This window comes from Gallus gallus, chromosome 1, assembly GCF_016699485.2.
Source record: "Gallus gallus isolate bGalGal1 chromosome 1, bGalGal1.mat.broiler.GRCg7b, whole genome shotgun sequence".
NCBI lineage: Eukaryota > Metazoa > Chordata > Aves > Galliformes > Phasianidae > Gallus > Gallus gallus.
In genome coordinates, this window is record NC_052532.1 from 20,849,962 (window position 1) to 20,863,946 (window position 13,985).

The 13,985-nt window shown below is 41.1% G+C and overlaps 1 protein-coding gene across 27 annotated transcripts in view; it reads right to left on the reverse strand.

Annotated features, from left to right (window-relative positions):
• The window catches only part of PLXNB2 (plexin B2), a 251,026-nt gene that overhangs the window by 175,268 nt on the left and 61,773 nt on the right, over positions 1–13,985 (reverse strand). For 6 of the 27 annotated variants that reach the window (XM_040672416.2, XM_046898597.1, XM_040672282.2 and 3 more), the window contains exon 3: positions 6,824–6,871. The exons of the other annotated variants lie outside the window; for them this stretch is intronic. The gene's annotated coding sequence lies outside the window, so the exon portion shown is untranslated. The remainder of the gene's footprint in view (positions 1–6,823; positions 6,872–13,985) is intronic. 27 annotated transcript variants of the gene reach the window in all.

Below are 13,985 nucleotides of genomic sequence, written 5' to 3' on the forward strand. Positions count from 1 at the left end.
CACCATCTATTTTCAAGGATGGATGCCTAAATGAAGCCCTTTATTAAGGCTCAATTTTCAAAAGCAATGTCACCTTGCAGTTTCCTTTCACTTCAGAAATTAAATTCTAGGAGCATATTCTTGAAAAGCCTACATCTATACTTATTTCAACTTTCTGGGGAATAATTGAGTATGGAAAGTAAGACTTAGCCTGATGAAAATTTTATTTCAATTTAAAAATAAAGGGGAATGCATAGAAAAGAACTTTTTCCCCTATCTCCCTCCTTTTTTCTTTTCTGAAAGGTGAAGACAAAGGAGACGCATTACAATTCCATTTTTTCTCTATCAAAAATCTCACTCACCACCATGTACTTAAGTTTTCAGTATGTAGAGCAGGCTGCCAAATATGTGCTATGTTCTTAGCAACTTGACCTCATGGGCCCTACTCTGAGCAGGGTGTTGGACTGTATGTCCTCCAGTAGGCTCTTCCAATCTATGTTATCCTGTGATTTTTTTCTGAACGACTTGTTTCGACAGTCCAATTCCATGAGAATTTTACATATGAAATCTCTTAAGGAGGTATTTTTTATCTTAAATTAGCAGAAATATCTTCTCATGTGTCATAAATTCAAAGGCTTTCAACATGTTTAGAAAACTAGCACTGTAAGAAAACTAAGAGAACAGATCCTAGGCCCTTACTTGGGCAATGCTGAGGAAGAGCTTGGGGAAAAGTGTCCTACTATTTACTGTAGAAGACCTGCCATGTTCACAGTAATACATTTTTTATCTGTGATTCTGAAGTCAGGACACTGTTTTTAAAATCATCTCGAGCCCCAGTGTCACCTACAGCTGTCAAAACCATTTACAGCAGAAGGAGTGGGACTGCACACCTCACACCTCTCCCTGCCTGTGGTTCCCCAGGAACTGGGGTCATACAGCCCACGGCTCCTGCACCTCTGCCTGACTCATGGTGACCTACACAGGCTGAACCACGGAACTGGTTGGCAGGCTTACAGAGCAGCAAAGAGCTGACTTTTCAAAGAGACCCAGAGAAGACAGCTTACTCATGACTTTTTTCCCCCCAAATCCTTAATCATAGCATTTTAATTAATGCTGGACCCAATACATGTAATACAAAGAGTTCCATTTCTCTGTGTACCTGCTCTCATCAGAGAGGAATAAAGACATAAATCAAAAGATAGGCTATCCAGGGAATAAAGTGCAAGAATTCCAGCCCTCAGTCATCATAAAGACAAGACATTAAAATATCAAATAAACACACTTTTTCTACCATTAGAGTGGAAGAATGCCACAGAGGAAGTTCTCCTCAAGTCCAGCCTAATTTGTGTTGCTCTTCAAAGCTTAATACTCATCATCTCTATCCTTCTCTGTGTTTCCTTTCAGGAACATCAGATACTTTCCCTCCTATTCCCAGCACTGGGCACACAGGCCATCCGACTGCACCACTGCTGCTGGAACCACTGAGGCAAGAAAGGGTGAACACCCTCAACACACTGCAAGAATTGGACTACCCAGGAGGGAGATGCGTATCCTTTCTTCCTTCATTTTTCAAAAATCACAGGCACAATGCAGCACATTTGCAGCTTTATTCTAATAACATGATTTCAAAGAAAAAAAAAACACCATCACCTGTTTTAAAGCTGAGCCTTTGCCTCAGCTGAAAAGAACTGTTGTTTGAAATGGAGAATTTTTTCTTCAAGACCCTCCCTATCATTTGCTTTGAAGCTCAATATATTAGTGAGAGCAGTTGAGGTGCTAAGTCAAATTTAGGAATCCTTAGGACAGCTGTACACAACACACAGCTGGCATGTAGGTCTGTGACAAGGATGCAAGTTAAGTCACATCAGTGGGACTCCCAAGAACATGCAGTACCTCAGAGCACATAGGACAGACACCAGCTCACAGGCTGGCCCCCAGCAGCAGGGAAGAAGCTTTGCTTACTCCTCTGCAAAGGAGAGCTGCTCACATCTTCCAGGCTTACCCAGAAGATCATGAAGAGTACAGCATTATTTTTTTTTTTTGTGTGTGTGTGTCCAATGCCATTTTTCAAATAAATTTAGGGGAATAAGCACCATTACACTTATAATCCACAATCACCTGCCAGTGACTGCAGCGTGCCCTAAAGCAAGTCTCAGCTATTATTCTAGCTGGCTAGATGAAGGTCACTGACACTGCTAACACCTCTGACATTTTATAATCAATTGCCAGCATTTACAGAGGAGAAAATATCCCTGGCACTGAGCACACTTGGAAAGAAAGGAACTCTTTTCAATTAATCTTAAGCTTGCTCTCTCTGATAGCCAAAACATGAAACGACGATGCAATGTAGCCAGCCAAATATTAGTGAGACTGGTTTCTGGCATCCAATGCCATATTCTGTTTGTATATAAACAACTGCAGTTTATCTGCCTCTTTAAAATAACTGCAATGTGAATCATCATAAGGATAGCAGCAAAAAAAAACCAGTCACATACTTGTAGTTGGAGAAAATATCATTTAATTCTCAAAGCAACTGACTACAAATACCAGACAAGCCAGCACAGAACACCTACTGGAGCATTCTCATACCTTGTGTGGCCACTTTTGGAAGAGATGCTGACCTTTATGAAGCCCTCAGCTGCTAGAAAAGTCTGACATCGCATATTCCTCCAGTGCCTGCCTTCATCTTGAGGACGGGAACAGAGATTCCTGCCCTTTAAACTATCCTTGATTTTTAGTCAGATGTTATATTTCCCCTCTTAGAAGTGAGGATGGAGGACTTAGGAAGAGAGATTTTAAAACAATACTTTGTAAACAGTTCGCAAGTCCCCTTTGATTTATAAGCTGCCTAAGTGTTGGATGAGTTCAGCAGGTGGGAAGTCCGAGATTTGACAGCTCTGCCCTTACTCAGTCGTACAAAGTGGTTCAAAGGAATCACTTTGAATTAATGCAGAGCCTCACAGAACACGGAGACCTCCAACTTCAGACCTCTTAAAGACCACTGTTTCTGTTGAAATTCTTGTTTCTGAGAGTCCTTCTAGTGCTCCAGCTCCTAATACAAGCCATCACTCAGCTCTTGCTATTCACAGGAGCTAGTTGCCTTATGGGATAATGTTCGTGTCAAATGCAATCGCTAAAGGCGCTCCAATTTACACTAATAATTGTCATTAGGAAAAGAAAAAAATGGTTGCATTTTTGTCAGAGAAGAACCGTTTCCCAATGTTTAGCATAGGCTGGATAATGGTCACAGGCAGCATCTTGGCTCAGCGGGAAGCACTGGTAGGTGGTAAATGAGAGTGCTGCAGAGGGGGCAGATATTTTTCAAGGGGGGAGAGGGAAGAGAGTCTGCCAAAGGAGGCACCCTGACGGCACGAGATTTATGCATCCGCCCTCATGTCAGTCAGGGAGGAGGGAATCATTATGCAGGGCTAGCTGCAGGGGTGTGCGCTGCTGTCTGGAGAAATTAGAAGTCTAGCAATGAAAGATAAAGAAGGGAGAAATGACAGAGTGAATGAAAACCCCATGATAAACCCATTTAGGCTCTCTTCTCCCCAGGATGAAAGATGAAGTGTAATCTTTTTGGCATATATCTTGGCTGAGACTCAAACAAATATGCCTAAATACACACACACGCACACCCCAGAGATGTGCACTGCCACTGTCCACCAAGATGACCAGTAACTTCAAAGAGTACTAAGCAGGACTCCTTCTCCTGCATGGTGAGTTATATTCTGGGGAAAGATACGAGCATGTGAAAACACTTTTGATTCGAGGAAGTCTCATCTGCTGCCGAATGCCTTCTTTGTTTGAATACCTTGGAAGCAATCCTTCCATTTGAATACCTCAGGGGAGTGGCAGGGGAAAGGGAGAGGAGAGATGACAGAAACACAAGACATTGAAAAGAAATGGAGCTCAGGCTTTGTTGTTTGGCTTAGAAGTTTCCAATTTCATGTGGCATTCCTGTGCCGAAGAGAATTTGTGTCCAAGTCAGGCAGTTCTGCATAACTTCTTGTCCTATTTAAGACAGTTTCTTTTTCTCCCTCATCAGTACAGTCAAAGAAACAAAATACTCGGAATACTTCCTCATTATGCTTGTTAATAAAAACAGTGTTGAGTTGGGCTCTCGAGTCCTACTGGTATTGGCTAGCAAAGGAATAATGAAAGAGTGAGCAAGAAAAACAATGGTCGTGAAAGCCCCTGGTTAAAATTCCACCCCTCAGCCTACCAGGGGATGTGTTTGGTAATTTTTCCTTCTGCCTGTCTTGATCATTACTAAAGCCTCAGGGCCTGTGAAATTCTTCCAAGAATGCTAATGCCCTGCAAAAAGCAGAACAGTATGAAAAGGGAACTGTTCGATGAACATCTTCCTGAGGCAGAAGGGAGGGAGGATGCACTCTGATATCTTATTTTCAGGTCACATACACTGACCGATGGTATTAGCCAGATTCTTTACCAGGAACAGAATAAATAAATTTTGCCCAGCGTGCCAACACCGTGACTTATGCCACTGTCTGTCCTTCAGTATAAGATCCATGAACAATTTTATAAGAATGTTTTGTTCACGTACGAGGATGAGAATTAGAGAAAACAAAACAAAACAAGTCTACAATAGAAGTCTTCCTTTCCAACACACGTATATGTATGTTCAGAAATGTGGGTATTTGCTTTTTTTTTTAAATACTTAGAAAAAAATCCCCTATTTTTTTTTTTCCTTGTACACAGCAGCACTTTTGCAATATTCTCCCTGGCTGTATGATCTATCAAAAGTTAAAGAGGATTATGCTATCAGATTTCAGATTAACCACTGACCACATTTGTGACTACCTGCCATGTTACACAACCACTCACACCTGTACTCTGTGAGTCCAGCAGCTTAAAACACCCAACCTTCAAAGAAGTAATTCCACTCCCAAATCCATAGCTGGGGGAATTGAGACACTAAGTCATGGTGTAAGTGGGGTACAAAAGCAGAGAATGTGGCCCTCTGATGAATTAAAACAAATGGAAATCACACACATGTAGGCTGAGGAAATGTAACTCTGAAGGCCAGTGTTTGATCAATGTATAAAAAACAATGGAATAAAACAGATTTTTTACAGTGAACTACAAAACTAAAACTGCAAAATTCTTAAACCACAAAACCATGTAATTGTCAAAGCACAAACAATACTTCTTACAGTAAGGCAGTTATGTTTCACACTTTTTCTAAGGAAAGTAAGGATAGGCAAAGGTGTAATATTAATATCAATTCAGGAAATATGTTCATAGTAAGATATCAAATATATTATGAAAGGAGAGAAAAGGAACATGGTTATTTATCTGGCTTGAAAATAGCACAGTGTCAAGTTAATTTAAAATTCAATTTCAGTTTAAAGCATTACAAGGAAGAGAGAACTCTATGTATCATAGGTTGTAAATTGAAATCCTAGCCAGGCTTTTGTCTGCCAACTAGTTGTGTATCAGCTATAAAGCCAGATTGTGGGCGCTTCTTTCAGGAGATTGGGCTGCAAGGCTCTCGTAAACCACATTCAGAGAAGTTTGTCATTTACTGTTTCCAAAGGCATTTTATTTAAAGTTTCTCATATTCAGTTACTTAACTGAAAACTGCTTTTACAATAACCCTCAGGTAACTTGCACAACATGAAGCGCAGCACAGAAAAGCGTGCAGGGCCCTACGCTTTCGGGGGAACCAGGAGGATCTCATAGGCATTCACACAAAACCAAATAAGCAAGAGCAATTTGTGAGCAAAAGCAGCTTTTAGGAAGACACAAAAAAAGGAGTGAGCCAAGGAGGACGTCTGTCTTCCGGCAGCCCCTCTCTGGCCCGAAGCCCTACTCAAGGTGCACCGGCCCACCAGGCCAGAAGTGCACACTCTGCTCCCTGGCCAACGACCCAACCGGCCCTCAGACAACATCAGCCATGGAAAGGCAATGCAGAGGCTGTGATGACGACAGAAATGCATGTATACCCCTGACCTCTGCTCCTCCAAAAGGAAGGCAAAGAAAAGTGGCCCTTTACAGCAGCTGTGGCTGTTTTTATTTAGTCTCATAGGCCTTCAATCTCACTGTTCAAATGTTACGAAATCTCCAAAGGTAGCTGAGGGAAAAGACAAAACCTTGGAAGGTTTTTGGCAAAGTAGAATGTGAGGTGTATGCAAACCAGTACTCCAGAAAGGCACTGAAATTTATCTCCACTGACACATCCACAGCTGGAAACACTGGGAGCAGCTTTTTCACACTGACCTCACTCACTGCCATTTTGGAGATATGGGGAAAACACATTGGAGTTGACAGAAGAGTGATTTTTAATTTCAATAATGTCTTTTATTCTGCTTTTGCAAGCTACATAATACTGTGTTTAAGAACATTCATTACATATAACTACATTTGCATTTCTCATAAAACAATAATTTCCAAAAATTGTGGAGGTTTAAAAAAGGAAAGGAGTGAGGAATTTGATGGGGCATTAGTTGGAAGAGAGTTATTTCCCACTCTTAAAGAAATACATCTGGGCTTCCTCCTTCTCCCACAGCTGAGTTTGAGGCTGTAGGTATGCTCCCCAGTCTGCTTCTCACTTAAAGCCTCACCACTGGAATGGTTTATTCACATTTTTGCCTTACTATGCATTTTTGGACCTACAGCTCTGAGGTGTTTTTTTATACACTTTTTTTTTTTTCACTGGCACTTACTCTGGAAACTGCCACCACTGCACCAATATTTACACACGTGGTGATACAAAAATATGCCATTTGCTTTGATGTGCAGGATATTTAGCAATGATAAGAAATCCTACGTCATCATTATACAGGGGTATAATCAAAAGCTTTAAGTCTGAAATACTCACTCAGTGTCCCTTGAATGGCCAAAACAAGCCCCAGTGCTGCTTAAATGTCTGCAGAAATTAGGAAATGTGAAAAAAAGAAAAAATCACCAAAATTACCCAAATTTAAAACTGCATCTGTTACAAGGAAAATCAGAACACAGCACAGGGACATTGCACACAAGAGCATACAATGCTTGCTTTCTTTCTGTGCTAGCCATAATGTAGCATGTGACTCTCCATTCTAACGCTATTTTATTAAAACATTTTTGGGAGCCAGATGTTGTGCAACACAAATCAGAAGGAGCTGAAGCTGAAAATGCCAGCTACTCCTAGATATAATCAAGGGACTAAACCAGCCCCTGTCAGGGATGCCCCTCACGTGATGGTGGGAGCTTTCTGCAGAGGAGGCTTCAGCCTCTTTTGAGTTTGATGGAGGTTGGGAATTAGAGCTTTACTGGACTCTGTACAAGCTGTTTGATACCATCTGATCACAAGATGGATCCAAACATCCCACAAAGATGTGTAGAGATGATCTGACACAGACACAAAACATTATGAAAAGGCTTGCCCTACAAAAAAGGTTGGGTAATATGATGAAATGCTGGATCAAACACCAGCCTACAGCACATGTAAAAGAAAGCAATGGCTCAGCAGAGGAGTGCCAGCAGACTAAGATTTAGCATTTTCAGTCCTTTCATCTTTAAAAACTAAACAGATTGTTTTTGTTTTAAAATGATGTCAAATGTTCTTTTAAACTTTTGGTTTGCACACAAATAATAAAGAAACTTCATATGTTCCAATATTCTGCTAAAAAAAGTGTTTAAAGTTTTCTACAAATTGGAAGTACTTCAGAAAAAAAAAATATATATATATATATATATATAAACCAAAAATATATAATCAAGTTCTTTGAAGTCACTTTCTGCTCTACTCAGACTTTCATACTAATTGGTGAGTTTCTCATTTCATCTTCTCAGGCACAGATAATTTCTAACTGATTGAGGCTTAGGATGCACTATTTTAATACTGATGGCGTACTTAAATGAGGTCAGATTTTAATAAAATTCTAGGCATTCATGATAGAGAAAGGCTTACACTTGGGGGTATATTTTTACCAAAAAAAAAAGAAAGGTAGACTGCTGCATCATAAAATGAGTCAACTCAGATAATTATGCAATCACTATTCATGACAATCCTAGTACTAAGTGTCATGAAAAAACACCAAAAACATATAAACCCTCAATACTAACATGAAAAGACTTGCAGGTCCATTATTTCCTCATTCTTAGCATAATGCAAAACCCTCAGTAAACAGATGCATTAGGGAGTGTTAACACAGGTAATTTGGGACTAACTGAATCAATTCTAATTTGGCCAGTAAAAACCTTGACCACTTCCAAACTTGTTCATTTTACAAAATAACAGCAATTAAACCTCAATAAATTCAACAAGGAGAAGTGCAAAGTCCTGCATCTGGAGAGGAACGAGCCCAAGCATCAGGTCATGCCTGGGACCACCTAGGAAGCAAAGGGGGGCTTGGTGGACAGCTAGTTGAACACGAGCCAGCAGTGTGCCCTTGCTACAAAAAAAGAGCTGACAGTATCCTGTGCTGTATTAAGCAAAGCACTGCCATCAGGTTGAAGAGAGATCTTTCTCCCCTGTTCAGCACTAGTGAGGTCACTCCTGGAGTACTGCGTCCAGTTCTGGGCTCTCCAAGAGAAAAGAGACACAGACTTCCTGGAAAGGGTCCAATGTAGGGCCAGAGGATGATGACGGGACTGGAGCAGGGCTCCTCTGAGGAAAGGCTGAATGAGCTGGGCCTGTTCAACTGAAGAAGAGGAGAATCGGGAAGATCTCATCAATATCTATGAATACTTAAAAGGAAAGTGCAAAGAGGACAGAGCCGGCGGTGCCCAATGCGAGGACAAGAGGTAATGGGCACAAACTGGAACACAAGACGTGTCATCTGAACATCAGGAAGCTCTTCTGTGCTGTGTAGGTGATGGAGCACAGGTTGCCCAGAGGCTGTGGAGTCTCCTCCATGGAGACCTTCAAATGCCTGGATGTGGGCCTGGGAACCCTGCTATGGGTGTCCCTGCTGGAGCAGGGGTTGGACAAACAGGCCCAGAGGTCCCTGCAAACCTCAGCCACTCTGTGAATTCAGCAGCCATGTTAGGACTAACATTCTAATTTTAGGATTAACATTTTAAAATCTGTATCTTGCCTTTGAAACAGATAATGATGAAAAAAATAATTTATGATTACAAGTGCAGTGGTGCTAATACCTGCACAAATGTTGCAACAGACCTTTTTCAGTAGAGAAGTATTTGCACAGCTAGTTTAAAGTTGCAAATAAGACTACAGTATGTCCAGAGGTTAGACTTTAAACAGCTTAGCAATGGCCTAGAGATGTAATCTTTTAGAAGTATAGTAGCTTCAGCTTTGCACTGATTTTCCCACAGAAATGCAATCAATTAATATTCGAGTTTTAGTTGTACCCAAGCCATTCTTCAATAGTTGCAAGTGCCACAATCATTTCCAGCAGCTCTTTTTAAGCAGCTAACAACATGAAAAATTTAAACAAGCGAGAATGCTTTATTCCTTTGCCATTCCTGAGTGCACTGCGACTGCTGTTGCTGTGTGCTTTCCTCCTTCACTTGGGCCCTGTCCAGGTCCCCCTCTCTGGGAGGTATCCCTGACCCACATTCTGAAGGAGGACTTTGTGGCGGGCTTCTGTGGTTTATGCAAGGAGCTGAGATCACCTGCAGCTCTGCTCTCTTCATGTTAAGGACAGAGCCTGGGATGACCGAGGCCTCAATGTAAAGCACTGTTGTTCAAAACAGAAACAATGCAATGCAAAGGAAAGTCCAAACGCAACAAGCAGTTAGTACATCTGCAAGGCTCACGAGGAGTCATATGCCTTCTGCATGAAAGTCCTGGAAGGGTTTCTCTGCTTGCTCAACTGTGAATTGGGATTGTGTCTCAGAGCTGTCATTTGCTGTTTGAAGTCCTAACTCTTTCCACATCTTAAATGAGGGCAGAATATATCCTCCATAGGAGAAAGTGTTTTCAGAACCTACAGAAAGTGTTTTACCACCTCACCTATTCAGCCTGGAGCACAAAGTCCAAGAAAGCCCAGAGAAACAGACGCAAGTGCAACCTGCCAGCATGACAGGCGCTGATGATGCTGTGACTCCATAGCATCTGATGCTGTCCATACTGATTGTCCCTGTTACCCTGAGTGAGGGGACCTGTATCCTACACCTCTAACCCACCTGTTCCTGCAATACTGAAACATAAATTCAGATGGATTTTTGTATGTTCCTATCAGTCTTCCAAGTATTTTCCATAGATTCAACAGAGAAGTTAGCTGATTCACTACTTCAATCTTAATTTTCTCATAAATATTATGCAAAGGGATCATAGAAGAAAACCTATTAAATTCTCAGAACTGCACTACAAGTCAGTCTGAAGAGAAGGTGTCCTCCTCTTGCCAAGTATTAACCAGCTCACGAGCACCGCGTGTCCAGCAAAGAAACTCTTGCTTAAGGCAAAGCATTACTGCCAGGGTACAAACATGTCATGACTGCACATTATTACGCTCCTTCAAACATAGCCTCACCTAATCTTGTGCTGAAATCTATTAGCTTCGGTTAGAGAATAAATATTATTGTAATGAATAAATAAATATCCTCCAAATAAATAAGAAAGAGATGCTTTTGCCTTTGCCAGGGAACAATTGCAGGGAACTTGCGTGCAGACAGCATGGCCATTCCTCGCTGCAGAACGCATCACTGTCACAGCATATGACTCTCGTGTAATACTGCATAAGGAGACAGAAAGTCAAATAATCTCTTTTGCTTTGATGAAAGCATGAGGAAGTGGACTCAGATAAAAGCAGGGAGTAATCTGTTTAAACAGCTTGGGTCCAAAGTTGAAATTAAACAAAATCAATAACAAATACAAGCTTGCTGCTAGAGAATCTGCTTTGAGCATGGCGTAAAAAAGAGATGAAATATGCCTACAAAAATATTTCATGCCATAATATCCTATACGAGAAGGGAGTACAGATCTTCCACTGCTTTAATTACATGTGTTTATTTATTTAGTTATGCCTCTATAAAATTTCCAGTGTTTGCCAGTAATGATGCAGTTAAATAAGCTTTTGGGTAACCGAGAGGTAACGATATTAGAGTAAATTAAGATTTATTAGAAGAACAAAGAAAGAAAACAGATAATGAAAGCCCTCATCTGTTTCCACTATTTAGCTCCAATCTTTGGTGGCACAGTTCTGGCACATATCTATTCAGGTCAGGTTTTTAGCTCAGCTACTGATGTGTGCAGAGGTAGCACAGAAATACTTGCATCTATGCTGTCACAAAATGGTTTCTAAAGAACTGGCCATGCACGCTTTGGGGAAGACACAGTTCAACAAGTCTTTTGTGCATTTTTAAGGGAACGAAAAAATATGCAACTTCTGTTTACTTGGTAGCAGTAATAATACCTTCCCGCACCCATGGAAGATTTGGTGTACATATCTATAAAGACGACAGAAGAAATGTTGACAGAACAAGTTAATATTGCATCTGCATTTGGATCACTGTAACGCATTCTTCCTATGCCTCAGTAGTCAAAGGGGTGAAAGTAGCTGCAAGGAGAGCAAACAATTGGTGTTTCACAGATAAATGTATTCAGGAAAGAAAGCAAAGCCTAAAATAATAATTGCAAGCTTCTGAGAAAAGACATGAGATGTTCATGGACATTTTCTACGTGGACAGCCTGTGAAAACTTCCCTGTCAGCCTCCCTTTTTCTGAAGTAAAACCAAAACAACAACACTTTTTGAAATAATTTTTCATAGAGATAAGACCAGCACCACTCAATACAGTGTGCACCGAGGGCAGGCAAATAGAAGCACAGCAGCACTATTTACAGCAGCTGGGAACACTGAGTTCACTATGTTCTTTAAAAAATGCGAAATGATTGCAATCCTAACAAGAAATATGTAGCACAGATCACCAACTTCATAACCTACTTCCCTCTAAAACCCAAGTGAAGATAGCTTTGCAGAGTTTTACTGCTCTTCTCAGCAGTCAGCAAGGATGCTCCTCCTACAATTGAACTCTTGTACAGGCCAAAATTTTCCAGAAGGAAGCAGGATGATGACAACTATAGGCTGGCCAAAATAAATAGATTCTGATTCATTAAGTAGAAGACTGTTAATGGTATTTATAGGCTTTGCAGCAATAAAATAAATAAGCTTCACATTCCTTGTACAGCATTTGGTCCTCCTAAAAATTCGGAAAGGGACCGCAGAGCAGCAGCCCTGCGAGCACAGCGATTTGGGGTCTGGTGAGTCTGTTTGTCACCAAGATCCAACCACTTGGATACAACACGACAGCCCCGTGGCTGAGGGTTTAAGCAACCTATAACAATGAGAGAGCCCTCATGTTTCTCGGGAAGGCTTCAGCCTCAACAAGAAACAATTGCATCATGCCCTCCTAATTACTTCAGCGAGAGCTGGGATCCCTCTGCAAGCATTTCAGAACATTCTGTGATGTGGAAAATGAAGGTGTTGCATGATCTTCCCCAGTCCTGACAGCAGAATTTTCTGCAGAGCTTATTTGAATTTGTTAAAGAGAGAAATAAAAGGCACACAAAAACTATGGATATACCAAACATAAACTTTCAGATGTAGCATTGGTCTGTCATGTATGGCTTTCAAAAATGGCAGCAGTATATTCCTGCTGCATTATTTCCCCCTGAAAGTCCATCTTACTTCATTTCTGTGAAAAGCAGATTTGTTATTTTCCCTCAGCAAGCAGCACCACAATTATTCTTGCCTCCTTGTAAAAATGAGCAATTTCTGCAGAAGATGATCTATAAAGTTTCCCAACTTCCCTGGGAGGAATATTATTTTATTGTTCAATTTGGTTTCTCAATAACACATATCTGTCTTAGGTAGCAAAGTACGGGGAGCTCTGATCAAACATTTTAACACTGGGGAAAACAAAACTGTGTTTTATAGGGAACACATACATATAAGGACACACACACACTACATGATTATGAGAAAAGGCTGCAGTTTCCTGTATTTATATGTATGTCTGTATAATATATGTATTTTTCCTTTGTTTATGCACAGGTGCGCTATTGATGTGCTAGCGGTTACAATGGTACCTCACTGAGCTGTATCTCTTTTTCACTGTATATGCATTCCCAGAACGCAGTTAGTTACAAGGACAGGTAAACATCTAAGACACCAGCACATAGCTCTCATCTTTCAGGCTAGGCATATATCGCTGGGTAATTTCATGCCAAAATGTAATAGTAAGCTTTATACATTGATTCAATATAAACTGAGGTTGGCCAGCATTTATGATAGAGCCCTGTTGTAACATAAACTGCAGTTGGTGGCTGTTTACGTCTCCCCACTGAGTGGCAAGGAAAAGCAGCCCAGCAGCAGATGTCCTCTTGACAGACCCCACTGTGGGCTGCAGTTCCAGCACAGGGTCAAAACCTCTTTTCCTCTTGCCCAGCTGCATCCACCTGGGTTGGGCAGCCCAAGCCTTCTGTAGGTGGCTGGAGCCTGAATGTCTGAGAAAAACAATGGCAAAAAGCACAGAAGCGGGTTTGCAACTGTCTGCTGCTATCTGTGTATCTCTGCAACAATGTAATCCTGCTCCCAGGCCGCTATCTTGAGGACTTTGCCGTTCTCTGGCACTCACTGCAAGGTTTTCATCCTCCTTCTGTACACAATGCACTATCCAGGAAGTATTTGCTTACTTAACTCCCTAAAAGGACATTGCATACCTATTTTGCAAGTTGCAAACAACCTTCCTCTCATTTACAGCCCAATTCCATAGCAAGCTCTGAATGAGTGGACTGTGCTTGGCCCATAGGGATGCTCCTCGTAGGCAGCTGCGCTTATTTCATTATAAATTGCAATGCAATACAATCCTAAGACACTAAGGTAACAGCACAACCAACTCATAAAGACACTTGAAGACTTAAATCCAATTCCTTGTCATTAGAGACTTTCGGCAGTTAAACTATCCATCTTCATCACCGTAATTCAACAGAAGGCTTCTTGTTACGCAACGATATGAAAACAAAGTCACAAGTAATTAACATTTAGGGGGATATGTGAATATAAGAACTGGCAGATCAAGAACAGCATTATTT